This window comes from Ranitomeya imitator, chromosome 1, assembly GCF_032444005.1.
Source record: "Ranitomeya imitator isolate aRanImi1 chromosome 1, aRanImi1.pri, whole genome shotgun sequence".
Classification (NCBI taxonomy): domain Eukaryota; kingdom Metazoa; phylum Chordata; class Amphibia; order Anura; family Dendrobatidae; genus Ranitomeya; species Ranitomeya imitator.
In genome coordinates, this window is record NC_091282.1 from 1,071,704,366 (window position 1) to 1,071,720,048 (window position 15,683).

At 45.4% G+C, this 15,683-nt stretch overlaps 1 protein-coding gene across 1 annotated transcript in view; it reads right to left on the reverse strand.

Moving 5' to 3' along the window:
* LOC138656877 (probable ATP-dependent RNA helicase DDX60) overlaps nucleotides 1–10,506 on the reverse strand; it is a 375,810-nt gene extending 365,304 nt beyond the window's left edge. The window contains exon 1 of the mRNA XM_069744200.1: nucleotides 10,484–10,506. The gene's annotated coding sequence lies outside the window, so the exon portion shown is untranslated. The remainder of the gene's footprint in view (nucleotides 1–10,483) is intronic.
* Between the last annotated feature and the right edge of the window lie 5,177 nt (nucleotides 10,507–15,683).

The following is a 15,683-nucleotide window of genomic DNA, read 5'->3' on the forward strand; positions in this document are numbered from 1 at the left end:
GCCACAAACTGAATTATACCAATATAGCTGTATCTCCCATGCTTACCAAGCACAAAGTAAAAGGGGACCCATAGTGATGCAGGTAGACCTCATGTTACTCTTTGTCCTTAAGAACAGTTGCACGAAGGGGGCGATATCGGAAATATATGGGTTTCTCCTTTGCTCATTTCTTGAAAAGCATCCCATCAGGGCTAGAGGGAAATGGGAAGCGGAATTGGGACCAATTGATAATGATAGATGGGAATCGATTTTAGAATATGTGCCTAAGATATCAATGAGCGAGTTATTTGTAATTCACTGGGCCTATAGAATCCCTGATAGATTGTTCAAAGCTGGTTTGAGACCTAATTCAGAGTGCCCTAGGTGCTCACAATCCCAAGCGGGAATATTGCACATGTTGTGGCACTGCCCTAGACTGTCCTCCTTTTGGATAGTGGTACTAAACCGTATTGAGTTGGTGTATGGTTGCACTATCCCTAGGAGCCCATTGACTTGTATACTGGGATACGTGGAAGATATTGTAACGGATAACACGATAAAAACAGTTATTGTATGACTGTTATTCATTGCAAGAAAGTTGATCGCTAAATTTTGGATTAGAGAAGAGCCTCCGACAAGGAGAGATTTTCTTAAATAAACGGGTTATATACTTTCATTGGAAAGAAGTATCTACACCAAGAGGAATAAGCTGGACCTCTTTCACAAGTTATGGCAGCCGTGGATTAATTTGATCTAATGTGTGGAATTGGGATGTGCGGAGTTCGGAGTCCTTTAGGAAATACAAAGGACTGCTATTTCACTATTTTCAGGATGATAGGAACTGTGAGGTTCTTGCTGGGGTCTCTGAGGGTTGGGTGGGGAGAGGGTGTTTGGGAACGGGGAGAAAATATCTTTAAAAGTTTGTTTGTAACAATGTTACGAGAATTATTTGTAATATCTTGACATGGTTAATAAAAATCTATCTGATAAAAAAACAAGGTTAAACAAAAAGGGAAAAGGTGACATAGGGAAAGAACCTCTGGATCACGACACTGTACCACGGAGTGGAGCACCAGGCAAGGTGTACCCCAATAAAGGGATTCCATCATCACAACAACAGGAGGCCTGAATGCTGCAAATCCAGGAACAGAGGACAATGTTATGGCTGGTAATTCAGTACCACAATGGACATAGAGGTCAGTGCACATACAGTGACCTGGCAATAACCCAAAAACTAAGAACGAGCTCTGAGACGTGGGAACTCTGTTGACCGCAATCCCTAATCCTCTCCAACACAACTAGAGGCAGCCGTGGATTGCGCCTAACGCTACCTATGCAACTCGGCACGGCCTGAGAAACTAGCTAGCCTGAAGATGGAAAATAAGCCTACCTTGCCTCAGAGAAATACCCCAAAGGAAAAGGCAGCCCCCACATATAATGACTGTGAGTTAAGATGAATAGACAAACGTAGAGATGAAATAGATTTAGCAAAGTGAGGCCCAACTTCCTGAACAGAGCGAGGATAGAAAAGGCAACTTTGCGGTCAACACAAAACCCTACAATATCCACGCAAAGGGGGCAAAAAGACCCTCCGTACCGAACTAACGGCACGGAGGTACACCCTCTGCGTCCCAGAGCTTCCAGCTAGCAGAAAAAACAAATTGACAAGCTGGAATAGAAAAAACAGCAAACAAATAGCAAAGAGGAACTTAGCTATGCAGATCAGCAGGCCACAGGAACACTCCAGGAGGAAACAGGTCCAACACTAGAACATTGACTGGAAGCAAGGATCCAAGCACCAGGTGGAGTTAAATAGGGTAGCACCTAACGACTTCACCATATCACCTGAGGAAGGAAACTCAGAAGCCGCAGTACCACTTTTCTCCACCAACGGAAGATCACAGAGAGAATCAGCCGAAGTACCACTTGTGACCACAAGAGGGAGCTCTGCCACAGAATTCACAACAGTACCCCCCCCTTGAGGAGGGGTCACCGAACCCTCACCAGAGCTCCTAGGATGACCAGGATGAGCCATATGAAAGGCACGAACAAGATCGGGAGCATGGACATCAGAGGCAAAAACCCAGGAATTATCTTCCTGAGCATAACCCTTCCACTTAACCAGATACTGGAGTTTCCGTCTAGAAACACGAGAATCCAAAATCTTCTCCACATTATACTCCAACTCCCCCTCCACCAAAACCAGGGCAGGAGGATCAACAGATGGAGCCACGGGTGCCACGTATCTCCGCAACAATGACCTATGGAATACGTTATGTATGGAAAAAGAATCTGGAAGGGTCAGACGAAAAGACACAGGATTAAGGACCTCAGAAATCCTATACGGACCAATAAAACGCGGTTTAAACTTAGGAGAGGAGACCTTCATAGGAATATGACGAGAAGATAACCAAACCAAGTCCCCAACCCGAAGTCGGGGACCCACACAGCGTCTGCGATTAGCGAAACGTTGAGCCTTCTCCTGGGACAAGGTCAAATTGTCCACTACATGAGTCCAAATCTGCTGCAACCTGTCCACCACAGTATCCACACCAGGACAGTCCGAAGACTCAACCTGCCCTGAAGAGAAACGAGGATGGAACCCAGAGTTGCAGAAAAACGGTGAAACCAAGGTAGCCGAGCTGGCCCGATTATTAAGGGCGAACTCAGCCAAAGGCAAAAAGGACACCTAGTCATCCTGATCAGCAGAAACGAAGCATCTCAGATATGTTTCCAAGGTCTGATTGGTTCGTTCGGTCTGGCCATTAGTCTGAGGATGGAAAGCCGAGGAAAAAGACAAGTCAATGCCCATCCTAGCACAAAAGGCTCGCCAAAACCTCGAAACAAACTGGGAACCTCTGTCAGAAACGATATTCTCTGGAATGCCATGTAAACGAACCACATGCTGGAAAAACAATGGCACCAAATCAGAGGAGGAAGGCAATTTAGACAAGGGTACCAAATGGACCATCTTAGAGAAGCGATCACAGACCACCCAAATGACTGACATCTTTTGAGAGACGGGAAGATCTGAAATAAAATCCATAGAGATATGTGTCCAAGGCCTCTTCGGGACCGGCAAGGGTAAGAGCAACCCACTGGCACGAGAACAGCAGGGCTTAGCCCGAGCACAAATCCCACAGGACTGCACAAAAGTACGCACATCCCGCGACAGAGATGGCCACCAAAAGGATCTAGCCACTAACTCTCTGGTACCAAAGATTCCAGGATGACCAGCCAACACCGAACAATGAACCTCAGAGATTACTTTATTCATCCACCTATCAGGGACAAACAGTCTCTCTGCTGGGCAACGATCAGGTTTATTAGCCTGAAATTTCTGCAGCACCCGCCGCAAATCAGGGGAGATGGCAGACACAATTACTCCCTCTTTGAGGATACCCGCCGGCTCAGATACACCCGGAGAGTCGGGCACAAAACTCCTAGACAGAGCATCCGCCTCCACATTTTTAGAGCCCGGAAGGTATGAAATAACAAAGTCAAAACGGGCAAAAAACAACGACCAACGAGCTTGTCTAGGATTCAACCGCTTGGCGGACTCGAGATAAGTCAAGTTCTTATGATCAGTCAAGACCACCACGCGATGCTTAGCTCCTTCAAGCCAATGACGCCACTCCTCGAATGCCCACTTCATGGCCAGCAACTCTCGATTGCCCATATCATAATTTCGCTCAACAGGCGAAAACTTCCTGGAAAAGAAGGCACATGGTTTCATCACCGAGCAATCAGAACTTCTCTGCGACAAAACAGCCCCTGCTCCAATCTCAGAAGCATCAACCTCGACCTGGAACGGAAGCGAAACATCTGGCTGACACAACACAGGGGCAGAAGAAAAACGACGCTTCAACTCTTGAAAAGCTTCCACAGCAGCAGAAGACCAATTGACCACATCAGCACCTTTCTTGGTCAAATCGGTCAATGGTTTAGCAATACTAGAAAAATTGCAGATGAAGCGACGATAAAAATTAGCAAAGCCCAGGAACTTTTGCAGACTTTTCAGAGATGTCGGCTGAGTCCAATTATGGATGGCTTGGACCTTAACAGGGTCCATCTCGATAGTAGAAGGGGAAAAAAATGAACCCCAAAAATGAAACCTTCTGAACACCAAAGAGACACTTTGATCCCTTTACAAACAAAGAATTAGCACGCAGGACCTGAAACACCGTTCTGACCTGCTTCACATGAGACTCCCAATCATCCGAGAAGATCAAAATGTCATCTAAGTACACAATCAGGAATTTATCCAGGTACTCTCGGAATATGTCATGCATAAAGGACTGAAACACTGATGGAGCATTGGCAAGTCCGAATGGCATTACTAGATACTCAAAATGGCCCTCGGGCGTATTAAATGCAGTTTTCCACTCATCGCCTCGCTTAATACGCACAAGATTATACGCACCACGAAGATCTATCTTGGTGAACTAACTAGCCCCCTTAATCCGAGCAAACAAATCAGAAAACAATGGCAAGGGGTACTGAAATTTAACCGTGATCTTATTCAGAAGGCGGTAATCTATACAAGGTCTCAGTGAACCATCCTTCTTGGCTACAAAAAAGAACCCTGCTCCCAATGGCGACGATGACGGGCGAATATGCCCCTTCTCCAAAGACTCCTTCACATAACTCCGCATAGCGGCGTACTCAGGCACAGATAAATTAAACAGTCGACCTTTTGGGAATTTACTACCAGGAATCAAATCGATAGCACAATCACAATCCCTATGCGGAGGTAGGGTATCGGACTTGGGCTCATCAAATAGATCCCGGTAATCAGACAAAAACTCAGGAACCTCGGAAGTGGTGGATGATGAAATAGTCAGAAATGGGACATCACCATGTACCCCCTGACAATCCCAGCTGGACACAGACATGGATTTCCAATCTAATACTGGATTATGGAATTGTAGCCATGGCAACCCCAACACGACCACATCATGCAGATTATGCAACACCAGAAAGCGAATAACCTCCTGATGTGCAGGAGCCATGCACATGGTCAGCTGGGTCCAGTACTGAGGTTTATTCTTGGCCAAAGGCGTAGCATCAATTCCTCTCAATGGAATAGGACACTGCAAGCGCTCCAAGACAAACACACAACGCCTAGCATACTCCAAGTCCATCAAATTCAAAGCAGCGCCTGAGTCCATAAAAGCCATGACAGAATACGATGACAAAGAGGTAACGGACAGAAGAAATTTTGACTGTACCGTACCAATGGTGGCAGACCTAGCGAACCGTTTAGTGCGCTTAGGACAATCAGAGATAGCATGAGTGGAATCACCACAGTAGAAACACAGCCCATTCAGACGTCTGTGTTCTTGCCGTTCAACTCTGGTCAAAGTCCTATCGCACTGCATAGGCTCAGGTCTAAGCTCAGGTACTACCGCCAAATGGTGCACAGATTTACGCTCGCGCAAGCGTCGACCGATCTGAATGGCCAAAGACATAGACTCATTCAGACCAGCAGGCATAGGAAATCCCACCATGACATCCTTAAGGGCTTCAGAGAGACCTTTTCTGAAAATAGCTGCGAGCGCACCTTCATTCCACTGAGTGAGTACGGACCACTTTCTAAATTTCTGACAGTATACCTCTATTTCATCCTGACCCTGACACAGAGCCAGCAAATTCTTCTCTGCCTGATCCACAGAATTAGGCTCATCGTACAGCAATCCGAGCGCCAGGAAAAATGCATCGATATTGCTTAATGCACGATCTCCTGACGCAAGAGAAAATGCCCAGTCCTGAGGGTCGCCACGCAAAAAAGAAATAACGATCCTAACTTGTTGACCTGGGTCACCAGAGGAACGAGGTTTCAAAGCCAGAAATAGTTTGCAATTATTTTTGAAACTCAGAAATTTGGTTCTATCTCCAAAAAACAAATCAGGAATAGGAATTCTCGGTTCTAACATAGAATTCTGAACCACAAAGTCTTGAATACTTTGTACGCTTGCCGTGAGCTGATCCACACATGATGACAGACCTTTAATGTCCATTGCTACACCTGTGTCCTGAACCACCCAAATGTCTAGGGGAAAAAAAAAAAAAAAAACACAGTGCAAAGAAAAAAAAATGGTCTCAGAACTTCTTTTTTCCCTCTATTGAGAATCATTAGTACTTTTGGCTTCCAGTACTGTTATGGCTGGTAATTCAGTACCACAATGGACATAGAGGTCAGTGCACATACAGTGACCTGGCAATAACCCAAAAACTAAGAACGAGCTCTGAGACGTGGGAACTCTGTTGACCGCAATCCCTAATCCTCTCCAACACAACTAGAGGCAGCCGTGGATTGCGCCTAACGCTACCTATGCAACTCGGCACGGCCTGAGAAACTAGCTAGCCTGAAGATGGAAAATAAGCCTACCTTGCCTCAGAGAAATACCCCAAAGGAAAAGGCAGCCCCCACATATAATGACTGTGAGTTAAGATGAATAGACAAACGTAGAGATGAAATAGATTTAGCAAAGTGAGGCCCAACTTCCTGAACAGAGCGAGGATAGAAAAGGCAACTTTGCGGTCAACACAAAACCCTACAAAATCCACGCAAAGGGGGCAAAAAGACCCTCCGTACCGAACTAACGGCATGGAGGTACACCCTCTGCGTCCCAGAGCTTCCAGCTAGCAGAAAAAACAAATTGACAAGCTGGAATAGAAAAAACAGCAAACAAATAGCAAAGAGGAACTTAGCTATGCAGATCAGCAGGCCACAGGAACACTCCAGGAGGAAACAGGTCCAACACTAGAACATTGACTGGAAGCAAGGGTCCAAGCACCAGGTGGAGTTAAATAGAGTAGCACCTAACGACTTCACCATATCACCTGAGGAAGGAAACTCAGAAGCCGCAGTACCACTTTTCTCCACCAACGGAAGATCACAGAGAGAATCAGCCGAAGTACCACTTGTGACCACAAGAGGGAGCTCTGCCACAGAATTCACAACAGGACAACCCGTATTGACAGGCTAGAAATACTGTGGAATACTTGGCTCTGCTGGTGGAGAGAATCCCAAAAGCTCCATGAAATCCTAGAAAGGTTGATCCCGCCGGTACCAGAATCTGGAAGGTTCCGTGAGGAGAGGCTAAGTCAACTTGAAGTGGGAACTGGAGAGACCAGAGGAATACAGGATAGCCATCGCCAGGAGAGGACTCTGTGAAAATAGAGATGTAAGTGATAGGGAAATCAGGGACTACCCTAACATATTCCTTTAATTTATATATATTTCTAACAAGACATGCTAGGACATGTTAGATCGCTGTGTCATTCTGACCTTTTCATTAGAGCTGCTGACATTATTGACATGATGGACTACACCTAGAGTTATATTGATCTAGGGTGGCTAATGACAGGTAATGGGGCTACAAATAGCTAGCTTACGCAGATAATGGGTTATAAACTGTATTAGGGTGAGGCTAATTACATTGATTTTGGGACCTTATGATGTTAAGCACCTGTTCACAGTTCACTTCTAATGGAAAATCACCTGATCAATTAATGATTATCTCATTCTGTAATAAACAGCTGATGTGCACATGACAAGAGTGTATACACCCACTGAAAAGAGTATATAAGGGCAAGATGTAATTGATGAAACTTTATGGCTCTGGAAACAGATCATCTCTGTCTCTGTTCCATCACTGCTCGAGAATCATCATATCTGGCAACCATCCAATATCCCTGAAGGTCTGACTTGCAGACCAACCTAATATTGTGGTATCCCTGGGTGGGCTGGTCGAAACAGAAGACTCTCCAATATCTTGGACCCGGCAGCCGACAGACCTTAGGTGCAGAGGGAAACACAGACTACATCACCAGTGAAGGTAGAGAACATTAATTTCTAACAATCTCTCTATGTCTCCATCTGTCTCACAGTCTGCAGACCGGATTCCTGGTATGCTATAGTCGAGTCTTCTTACATGACCAGCACATATTGTTTGGCAAAGAACCTTAGAATATCCTAGTGATACTTAAAAGGTATATTGGATTGGTAAATTTTATGTGCTGCTATCTCTGTTATATGTTCTGTTATATGTTTAGTGTATGACTGAAGTGTGTGATTCAACCTTGAGGAGATGTCCTCTTGGGGAGTGATAGAGATATGGTGTAAAAAGCCGATCGAATCGGGATAGGTCCTCTGCAGTTCTCTCTGGTAACCCAGCGGGCACCCTTAGTCAGGGGTCACGTCTGTCTGTCTTGTCCTATATGTACGCACAAGCTGCCCCCCTATATGGTGCTAGTAGATCGTGAGAGAATTTTGATCACATTGATCTGCCTACTGCTAGTTTGTTTTGCTCTCTGGTTGATATATAGGGTTTCTGTGTATGCTAGATTAAATCTAAGGAACATGCCATTTTCTTACTAGGAGGCCTGAGTGGGATTAGTGAAGCGACGCTGAGGCGGTCACAAGTGGTCAAATCACTAATCATTGTTCCTGAAGGTTCACAGGCCCACAAACTGTGAAATTCAGTTTAGAGTTCAAAAGCTGAGGACAATAAGGGAAACTATTGTTTCTGGGAGTCAGAACACCTGCATACTGTGAGAACAGTCAAGGTTTGTAAGCCGTGGGCAAAAAACGGGCACTATAGAAAGCCGAGTTGGGACCGGGAGAAGTGGGCACAAAATAAGGGCTACACATCAGCAGAGCAGTAGGACATCAACCAGAAAACCAGAGAACACGACAAAGAAAGAGAGAGGGAGTAGGCAGAAATGGGAAATATAGATAGCAAAGAGCACAGGGAGGGGTGCAGCGTCCATGAGATAGTGAAGGAAAGGTAAAGTCGCTGTGAAAGACTCAAGTAAGTTGTTAAAAGGTTTGGGGATGAAGAGTAACCCGCTAGATTCTTCCCTCTGGGACTCGGCTCTGGCGACAAGTATGGGATGGATTACGGACAATAAGTTAGTAATACAGGCAAGGGCTTGGGCAGATGTAGAAAAGGTGTTGAAAAGAGAAGGTGGTTGGGCTAAGGTAAACACCACAAGGGATAGGATACCGAATGAAAGCAAAAATGCCTCCACCATATCAACTTCATCTCATGGCTCCTGCTCTGCCAGGTCCAGAAGGATAGGTTTGTGTGTGTGGACAGCAAAACCCCGACTGGCGTGAACAATGTTCTGCCAGCGGGAGGCCAAGACCCCACGGGGTGACAGGACTTTATCCTGTCATTTACACTCAGACTAGGGCACAAGAACCTGTGTACAATATGGCGGCAATAAAACCAGAAGATCATAACATAATCACAATGGAGGATGGAGAGTATCAACCTCCCACTCTCCAGACTATGGACGCAACCGGCGCTACAGGCGCAACAACATCTACCCCTAGATGCACAACTGCACCAATGACTACTATGATGACTGTTTCTCACTTCAAACCGTGGAGCCCAAAAGACCACATGACGCTAATCAAGGATGTCCCAGACCCATTTGACTTACCAATGGCCTTCTATAGATGGATGATAGGACTAAACAATATCTACACATGTACATGGGGAGACTTAGAGTCCATCTTAATAGGGAACATTGGGGACACAAGAGTGAAGTAAGTTCTGGAGGCAATAACTAGGGCAGATCATTTTATTTAGAACAGGAGTTGGGAGCACAGTATATCAGGGTCGTAGAATTGAGGTGCACTTTCTAAAAGGTCTACAAACATGGTGCCAGGTGAGGGTAGGGAAATCCACAATTTCCCTTCTGGACGTAGTACAAGGCCCCGATGACACAGTAGACCATTTCTGGGGGAACTTGAAACTGAGACATACAGATTTGGGTTATGAAGAAATGGGAGATGTAGGTAGGAAGCTTTTCCATGGGGCATTTATAACAGGGCGTAAACCACAGCTCAGACAAAAGGTCCAGGCAGCTAAACCCGATTAGAGAACATGCCCAATAGAAGAATTGGTGCGGGTGGCAAAAGGGGTTGAACTAGATCAGAAGACAAAGACAATACAAATACATTATGCTTCCAATGACATTCAGAACGGTCACAGGACTAATTCTGCCAAGAAGGACCGGCGACAGATTGAGTGCTATAACTGTGCGAACAGGGGGCACATTAGCCGTCATTGCAGATTACCCAGGAAAGAGAACCAGCCCAAGATGGATGCTCCAACCCAAAACCCACAATAGGAAACAGGCAACCCCGTAGCTATCTACCCCCTTAGGGCACCCTCATACCCAAGCCCACAAGGGGTAGTCACAGTACATCTCCCAGATGATAGAAAAATCCCATTCGTGGTGGATACGGGGGCAGCCAAAACAGTTATCCACCAGGAACATGTCAGATCATCAAATATATCAGATGATACCTTCTACACTCAAGGGTTTGAGGGACTGATCCAAGAATGTAAATTGACTAAACTATTGCCCCTCCGATTAGTTGACCACACATGTCTCGCAAGGCTACTGATCAGTGACAAATCACCTGTTAATTTGCTAGGTTCTGACATACTCCAAGTAATACAAGCACACATCATGTACGAACCTGATGGTACATGTAAGTTGACAGCTGGTATTCCAGAATCCAGATTGTGTAAAGTACTGTCGCACCTGCATATACCAGACTCCCCCTCCCCACCTGAAGGCGATGAGTCACTGGCACAGGTCCCAGATGCGCTATGGGCAATGTCCAAAACTGATATCGGACATATGCCAGTTCCTCCAGTAATGATTAACTTGAAACCAGGAGGTAAGCCACCGCAAATCAGACAGTACTCTTTAAAGGGAACCTGTCACCCCCGAAGATAAGCTAAGCCCACTGGCATCAGGAGCTTATCTACAGCATTCTGTAGAGGTTAGATTATACTCACCCAGGGGCGGTCCGATCCGATGGTCGTCGTGATCCGTGTCCAGCGCCTCCCATCTTCTTACGATGACATCCTCTTCTTATCTTCACGCTGCGGCTCTGGCACAGGCATACTTTGTCTGCCCTGTTGAGGGCAGAGCAAAGTACTGCCGTGTGCAGGCGCCGGGAAAGGTCAGAGAGGCAGACAGGGCAGACAAAGTACGCCTGCGCCGGAGCCGCAGTGTGAAGACAAGAAGAGGATGTCATCCTATGAAGATAGGAGGCCCAGACCGCGACGCCCATCGGAGCGGACCGCAGCGGGACCGCCCCTGGGTGAGTATAACATAACCTCTTTTTCTCATCTTTCAGGTTACATCGCGGGCTTATCTACAGCATTCCAGAATGCTGTAGTAAGCCCCTGATGCCGTCATCTTCGATTTTGCGGGTGACAGGTCCCCTTTAATTGCTGCCCAGGAAGAAGTAATAGGAAAGAATATCACAGATCTAATTGCTTCTGGGGCCATAAAATCCACAAAATCTGTAGCAAACACTCCCTTATTTCCAGTAAAGAAAAAGGGCAGAAAAGGGGAGCTGGTCACTTACAGAATGGTCATTGACCTTAGGGCCATAAATGCAGTCACTGAATTACTCACGCCAGTGGTACCCAATCCATGTACAATTATGTTACAGATCCCAACAACGGAAGCTTGCTTCACCTGCATTGACCTCGCAAATGCTTACTTCTCTGTGCCTCTACACCAGGACTGTCAATATATGTTTGCTTTCACTTTCTGGGGCCAGCAGTGTACTTGGATGGTGCTACCGCAAGGGGCTCACAACTCCCCAACCTTGTATACTGCTATATTGCAACTTGTTTTGCATGATTGGATTATTCCACATGCTGAGGTAGTCCTATGTGGATGACCTACTCCTTTATGCCCCAAATAGAGATGTATACTGTGAAGCTACAATCTCACTGCTTCAGCACCTTGCTTTCAAAGGATGTAAAGCCTCAAGAGAAAAATTACAGTTCTGTCAACTAAAGTTTGTATTTCTGGTACATTGCATATCACAGGGAGCACGTCATTTGACTGAGGATAGGAAAAGGGCAGTTGAACTACTAAAGCCACCCACAGGGGTTCAACACCTACACACTTTCCCGGGGATAGCATCATATTGTAGGCCTTGGATTCGCTCTGCATCCATTCTCATGCAGCCACTCTATGATTGTCTACCCACGCAATCTTTTCACCTCAGTCAGGAGGCATTACTCAGTTTTTTTGTCTACCCACGCAACCTTTTCACCTTAGTCAGGAGGCATTAGACAGTTTTTACTCTCTCAAACTGGCAATCGTTTCTGCTCCAGCCTTGGGTACCCCAGACTATGCTAAACTCTTTCTCCTTTATTGTACAGAAATTCAGGGACATGCTACAGTGGTCCTAGCACAGAAACATGACCAACAGAACAGGCCTGTTGCATACTACTCTGCCCAGTTAGATCCAGTTGCCAGAGGAGCCCCCTCATGTGTTCGAGCAGTAGCAGCCGTCTCACTTCTGCTAGACAAGGCATCAGAGATTGTATTGGACTATCGACTAACCATCTACACTCCACATGATCTACACAGCATACTCAGCCAGGTCCAACCCATATACATTGATGTAGCCAGACATCTCATACTTCAATGTGCACTCTTAATGCCTTCCAATGTCACCTTAAAACGATGCATGACTTTGAACCCAGCTACTCTAATTCCAATTCATGTAGTGGATTCAAAAGGTGGAGAAGGGGAGGAAGGACAAGGAAAACCACTGTTTTTGCAAAATTTGATAGAAGAAGAACTATTTGATGCATACCATGAACATGACTGTATAGCCCTTATGGCTCAAGAAACTGCAGGTTTCTCACATGTTTCTGATGTACCTCTCACTAATCCAGATGTTGAGCTTTTTGTCTCACCAGTTATGCCCAGGGCCTTCAAAAGAGGCTCTCACTCGTGCGTAAACAAGTGTTTTATTCTATTCCAGACCCAGAGAGCCGAGAAGGAACCCATTCTCTCCAGCCTGGAGACTGGGTGGTGGTTAAAAGACATACACGGAAACCACTGAAGCTGAGGTTTGATGGACCCTTCCGAGTCCTCCTCACTACAGCCACATCAGTAAAGCTTGAGGGAAAACACACCTGGATCGATGCAAGCCACTGCAAGATCCTGGAACAGAAAAGTGATCATCCTGCTTCTGATGATGCTGATAACCAAAGTGACACTTATAAGACAAAGGCTCCTTTTAAATTTGATGTTGAGAGAAATATGAACTGGATGAATTATCTTTACTATAATCAACAGAGATTCATAACGTATGCTAGGGATACACATAAAATTTAAGCCCACAATGATGAATATGATAAAGACGCCACAATTGAGAATAAGATATGACTTTCCCTAGTATGGGGGATTCGGCAGAAGAAAGTGAGAAGAAAGTCCGACACTCTCACTAGGCCTTTGGAGTACCTGTAGGTCAGAGGAAGAATCATATCTGTTCTCAAAAAGGGGGACTGATAGGGAAATCAGGAGCCACCCTAAAATAGTCGTTTAATTCATATATATTTCTAACAAGACATGCTATGACATGTTAGTTCGCTGTGTCATTCTGACCTTTTCATTAGAGCTGCTGATATTATTGATATGACGGACTATGCCTAGAGTTATATTGATCTAGGGTGGCTAATGATGAGTAATAGGGCTACAAATAGCTAACTTATGCAGATAACGGGTTATAAACTGTATTAGGGTGGGGCTAATTACATTGATTTTGGGGCCTTATGATATTAAAGACCTGTTCATGAGTCGCCCACCAGCAGGGTACTCTGCCCCGGGTCAGGTCGCTATTAAAGGGGATGTCACGGTGGCTGCGACCCGGTCCGTGGCCCTGGGACTCACTGTAAAAGGGGAACGGTCTTTAAAGGGAATTGTGATAAAGTCTGTTGTGACGCCACCTGTGGAGTTCGGTCAATAGGGAGACTGATGCTGCTTTAAAGGGGTCCTCTGGGGGATGTCATTGCAGCAATGATGGTGACGCTTCCCACAGGTGAAGCGTGGGTCCCCAGGGCTCCCAAGGTGTATGGCGATGATGGTGTATGCCAGTCAATGAGTAAAGGACACAGCATTGCAGTCTTTACCTGGTTTACTGAAGATGTAACAGGCCCCAGTCCAGGGTACCGGCAACAGGTAGGTACATTAGGTGTCCAGGCAGCCCTGAAATAAGTGAAATCCCCTTGGCAAGTCAGGTTGGGAGCCTTCCACTTTGCGCTCGCTCTGAAAAAGACATCTAATTAAAATAATTTAACATTTTTAAAGGTGTTCACGAGTTGTATTTTTGCTTCATTTTTGTCACTTTTGTTACCCAGTTTTGTCACAAAATTTAAATGGTTTCCAGGAAAGTGAATGACAATCCTGAAGTCTCCTGCACAAGTTGCTTATTTTTTACTTTTTGATTTAAATCTACAGCATGTCAATTCTTTCAGCATTGTTAGCATAGATTTCACACATACTAGTGAGTAGGGAAAAATTTCCAACAAAAACGCTTGTAAAAAACACAATAAGAATAGGGATACAGAAATGGTGCAGAAACTTCAGCTCATATACTTGATTTTATGATATTTAGGACGTGTAGATAAAGCTCATATATTTAACTTTTAGGCTATGTGCACATGTTGCAGATTGCATGCGTTTTTGCCGCATTTTTTCACCGCAGAATTGCGACAAAACGTATACACAACACAGCCCATTTAATTTAATGGGATTCCGCAATGCTGTGCTAATGCTGCGTATTTTTCCGTGGCGGAATCGCATTGCGGAAAAATGCGCAGCATGCTCAATCTTTGTGCGATTTTGCACACATAGGAATGCATTGATCCGCTTACTTCCCACATGGGGCTATGTGCGGATGGTACCTGGGTGTGGAGGAGAGGAGACTCTCCTCCAGGCCCTGGGTACCATAGCCCAGTTAAAAAAAAAAAAAAGAAAATAAAAAATAGTTTTATACTCACCTTCCGGTGGCCCCTGAATGCAGCCCAGGCCTTAGCGATGCTTTCGGCAGCTCCCGTTCCCAGTAATGCCTTGCGACAATGACTTGTGATGACGTAGCTGTCTCGCATAATGCTAAGTCATCTGGGGTCATTGTCGCGAGGCATTACTGGGAGCGGGAGCTGCTGGGAGCATCGCGAGGAGCGGGAAGGCTGCCGGAAAGAGAGAATATCACGATTTTTAATTTTTTTGATTATTTTTAACATTATATCTTTTTACTATTGATGCTGCATAGGCAGCATCAATAATAAAAAGTTGGTCACACCTGTCAAACAGCAATTCTGCAACGTGTGCACATAGCCTCAGTGTTGCTATTAACATATAGCTGAAGTCACAGTTCTACAGCCTACTTTTGCAAATGCAATTAGTTGCTTTCTCATTAAAGGGACACTGTCACCTGAATTTGGAGGGAACAATCTTTAGCCATGGAGGCGGGGTTTTGGGGTTTTTGATTCACCCTTTCCTTACCCGCCGGCTGCATGCTGGCTGCAATATTGGATTGAAGTTCATTCTCTGTCCTCCGTAGTACATGCCTGCACAAGGCAATCTTGCACAGCGCAGGCGTGTACTATGGAGGACAGAGAATTGACTTCAATCCAATATTGCAGCCAGCATGCAGACAGCGGGTAAGGAAAGGGTGAATCAAACACCCAAAAACCCCGCCTCCATGGCTGAAGATTGTTCCCTCCAAATTCAGGTGACAGTGTCCCTTTAATGTTCAGAAAATTGGTTGCAAGATTAAAAACACTGTTTAATTTGTTCCATGCATTACAATTATATCATACACTTTCACACAACTTTTATACACCGCCACCAGT